Source organism: Triticum aestivum, chromosome 4A (assembly GCF_018294505.1).
Source record: "Triticum aestivum cultivar Chinese Spring chromosome 4A, IWGSC CS RefSeq v2.1, whole genome shotgun sequence".
In the NCBI taxonomy this organism is placed as follows: Eukaryota; Viridiplantae; Streptophyta; class Magnoliopsida; order Poales; family Poaceae; genus Triticum; species Triticum aestivum.
Window position 1 is genome coordinate 427,441,263 of NC_057803.1, and position 4,773 is coordinate 427,446,035.

The following is a 4,773-nucleotide window of genomic DNA, read 5'->3' on the forward strand; positions in this document are numbered from 1 at the left end:
ATGTTGTAGTTGATCCGTGCATGCTTTGGTATTGTTCTTGCCATTTGTAGCTTGAATTTTGTGCCTTCTTGTTAGTTGTATGCTTGTCTTGCCCTGACTTGCACCATAGTGAGTGCATCGAGCTCGTAAACATGCCTACTTGAGTTATATTTCAGCATGTGCCAGTTTTCACTAAGTCTGAAAACTGATTATGTTTTTGCTATGTTCACATGCTTGCAATTGTATTTTCTGGTCCATTTTGGCTCAAGGTCACTAAGGGATTTTTGTTAAGCTCTTTGAGTAGCTCCATGCCATGCTTTACTTTGCCATGTTCAGATCATGTAGCATGTAGTTTTGTTGCTCCGAAGAGGGCTACCTGATCTGAAATTCCAGACAAGTGTTAATTTCACTAAGTCTGAGATCTGTTTGTCATTTGCATTTTTGCCATGCTTGTTTGAACCTGTTAATGGATGAATTGGCCGTAGCTCAGTGCTAGACTTTTGTTAAGAATCTTGTAAGTATCCCTGACATGTATTTTGTTGTCATGTTTGGGTGCTCTAGCATGTTCATCTCATTGCATTTAGATGCCTACTTGCTGAAAATCGCAGACCGGTATCATTTTTGAATCGCTTGCCATTTCCAAACCGTAACTCCGATTCCGGCGTTCCTTATATCGTTTTCAAGCAATTTCATCTCATCTTTCCAGTGGCACACTTGGAATTCCAAGTTGAGGCCAGGTTCATGCATTTTCTGTCATATCTTGCATTTTGCATCCCGCATCGCATCCTGCATAGCATACCATCTTTGCATTGTGTTGTTTGAGTTTGCACGTGGTTGATTGTGTCCTTGTTGCTTGTTTGTCTTGTTTGGGTAGAGCCGGGAGACGAGTTTGCTAATGAGGAGCCCGTTGAGCTTGCCTTCGAGGATCCAGTCAACTCTGACAACTGTGCAGGCAAGATGATCATACCCTCGAAATCACTACTATCTTTGCTATGCTAGTTTGCTCGCTCTTTTGCTATGCCATTGCTACGATGCCTACCATTTGCTTGCAAGCCTCCCAAATTTCCATGTCAAACCTCTAACCCACCATTGTCCTAGCAAACCGTTGATTGGCTATGTTACCGCTTTGCTCAGCCCCTCTTATAGCGTTGCTAGTTGCAGGTGAAGATTGGAGGCCGTTCCTCGTTGGAACATTTATTTACTTGTTGGTATATCATTATATTATCTTGTTATCTTAATGCATCTATATACTTGGTAAAGGGTGGAAGGCTCGGCCTCTCGCCTAGTGTTTTGTTCCACTTTTGCCGCCCCTAGTTTCCGTCATATCGGTGTTATGTTCCCGGATTTTGCGTTCCTTACGCGGTTGGGTTATAATGGGAACCCCTTGACAGTACGCCTTGAATAAAACTCCTCCAGCAATGCCCAACCTTGGTTTTACCATTTTCCACCTAGCCTTTCCCCTTGGGTTTCGCGAACTCAAGGGTCATCATTATTTTAACCCCCCCTCGGGCCAGTGCTCCTCTGAGTGTTGGTCCAACCTAGAGCACCGTCCAGGGCCATCCCTTGGCAACTTGGGTTACGTTGGCTCCCGTACGCTTAGCTTATCCGGTGTGCCCTGAGAACGAGATATGTGCAGCTCCTATCGGGATTTGTCGGCACAGCGGGCGGTGTTGCTGGACTTGTTTTACCATTGTCGGAGTTGTCTTGAATTACCGAGATACCGAGTCTGATCGGAACATCTTGGGAGGAGGTCTATTCCTTCCTTGACCGTGAGAGCATGTCATGGGCTAAGTTGGGACTGCCCTACAGGGATTGAACTTTCGAAAGCCGTGCCCGCGGTTATGGGCAGATGGGAATTTGTTAATGTCCGGTTGTAGATAACTTGAACCTTAATTAATTAAAATGAATCAACTGAGTGTGTTACCGTGATGGCCTCTTCTCGGCGGAGGCCGGGAAGTGGACACGGTGTTGGAGTAATGTTTGCGCAGGTTGCTCTCTAGTTTCACGCTCGCGCTTTGCCTCCTCTTCTCGCTCTCTTTTGCTAATAAGTTAGCCACCATACTTGCTAGTCGCTTGCTGTAGTTCCACTTATTTTTACCTTGCCATACCTATAAGCTTAAATAGTCTTGATCGCGAGGGTGCGAGATTGCTGAGTCCCTGTGGCTCATAGATTACTATTACACCAGATGCAGGGCCTGATGATTCCGCTCCAGGAGACGCGTATGAGCTCAAGTGGGAGTTCGACGAAGACTCTTAATGTTACTATGTTTCCTTTCCCGATGATCAGTAGTGGTGCCCAGTTGGGGTGATTGGGACCGTGTCGCATGTTGGGTTCTCTTTTATTTTGGCGCCGTAGTCGGGCCATGAGTGTTTGGATGATGTAATGTTATTTATGTACTTGATTGACGTGGCGAGTGTAAGCCAACTATGTTATCTCCCCTTTATTATTATCATGGGATGTTGTGAAGATTGCCTAACTTGCGACATATGCCTTCAATGCGATTATGCCTCTAAGTCGTGCCTCACCACGTGGGAGCTATAGTCACATCGAGGGTGTGACAACACTCTTCGAGTTGAATCCACAATGCATTCCATAGATAATCTGACTACTTTTTGTGTTTTCACGAATCTCAGATACTGAATAGCATCATAATGATTATGAGCTTGCGCGCATGAAAAGAATAAAGCAAGACAGTGCCATGGCTGTCAAACTTGGCATTGAGGGACTAAAATCAAGTCTGGATACAATGCAATGCAAATGCTCTCCACCTACAGATTCATGCTTAGAATATGATCCTAACGGTGATTCTGAGCTAGAGGGAGACGTAAGTCAATGTAGCTCCCTAGTGGAGGATTCAGAGGCAAATGCCCTATCTTATTCCCCATCAAGGTGCTTGCTCTAACTTTCCAAGGTTATATTGGTCGCTGATACGTCTCCAACGTATCTATAATTTTTGATTGTTCCATGCTATTTTTTTATCAATCTTTGATGTTTTATAATCATTTTATAGTCACTTTATATCATTTTTGGTACTAACCTATTGACATAGTGCCAAGTGCCAGTTGCTGTTTTTCCATGTTTTTTACACCGCAGAAAATCAATATAAAATGGAGTCCAAATGCCACAAAACTTCATGGAGATTTTTGATGGACCAGAAGGAAGATGTTGGGCCCTGGTTGCACCTGGGGGGGGGGGGTCCCGAGGAGGAGACAACCCACCAGGGCGCGCCCTGGTGGGTTGTGCCTACATCGGGTGCCCCCAGACTGCCTCTTTACTCTAAAAATACCCCCAAAATCCTAGAACCCTAGGGGAGTCGACACGAAATATTCATCCAGCCGTCGCAGAGTCCAGAACCATCAGATCCAAACTAGACACCATCAAGGAGGGGTTCACCACTTCCATTGGTGCCTCTTCGATGATGCGTGAGTAGTTCTTTGTAGACCTTCGGGTACATAGTTAGTAGCTAGATGGCTTCATCTCTCTCTCTCTCTCTTGATTCTCAATACAATGGTCTCTTGGAGATCCATATGATGTAACTCTTTTGCGGTGTGTTTGTTGGGATCGATGAACTTTGAGTTTATGATCAGATCTATCTTTTTCTATCCATGAAAGTATTTGGGTTTCTTTGATCTATTTTATGCATGATCTCTTATAGCCTCGTATTTCTTCTCTGATATTTGGGTTTTGTTTGGCCAACTTGATCTATTTATCTTGCAATGGGAAGAGGTGCCTGGTAGTGGGTTCGATCTTACGGTGCTTGATCCCAGTGACAAAAAGGGAACCAACACATATGTATCGTTGCTACTAAGGATAAAAAGATGCGATCTATATCTGCCGCCATAGATAAACGGATCTCGTCTACATCATGTCATCGTTCTTATTGCATTGCTCTGTTTTTCCATGAACTTAATACACTAGATGCATGCTGGATAGCGGTCGATGTGTGGAGTAATAGTAGTAGATGCAGGCAGGAGTCGGTCTACTAATCTTGGACATGATGCCTATGTAATGATGATTGCCTGGATATCGTCATAATTATTTGAGGTTCTATCAATTGCCCAACAGTAATTTGTTTACCCATCATTTGCTATTTCTCTCGAGAGAATCCACTAGCGAAACCTACGGCCCTCGGGTCTTCTTTCTCATATATTTGCCTTTGCGATCTATTTTTCTCTTGCTTTTATTTTCAGATCTATTAAACCAAAAATACTTTGCTGCACTTCATTTTATTTGCGGTCTATTATTCAATCTATCACAACTTTCTCCCGTCCATGCACCGTTCGAGGCACCGTTACCTGAAAGGGATTGACAACCCCTTTAAAACGTGGGGTTGTGAGTGGTTGTTATTTGTGTGCAGGGGCTGTTTATGTTGTGTTTCTTGGTTCTCCTATTGGTTCGATAACCTTGGTTTCATATATGAGGGAAATACCTACCGCCGCTGTGCTGCATCATCCCTTCCTCTTTGGGGAAATACTGACGTAGCTTCAAGCGACATCAAAAAGAAATATCTGGCGCCGTTGCCGGGGAGGATCAAGTCAAGATAGTCTCCCGGCCACATGCTATTTCTGGCGCCGTTGCCGGGGAGGATCAAGTCAAGATAGTCTCCCGGCCACGTGCCATTTCTGGCGCCGTTGCCGGGGAGGATCTTCAACATATACCAGGTTCCTAAGCACAAATCTCATATCCTTGCAATTTACATTATTTGCCATTTGCCTCTCGTTTTCCTCTCCCACACTTCACAAAAAATTCCCGTTTTATTCGCCTCTTTTTTTTCCTTTTGCTGTTTTCTTGCC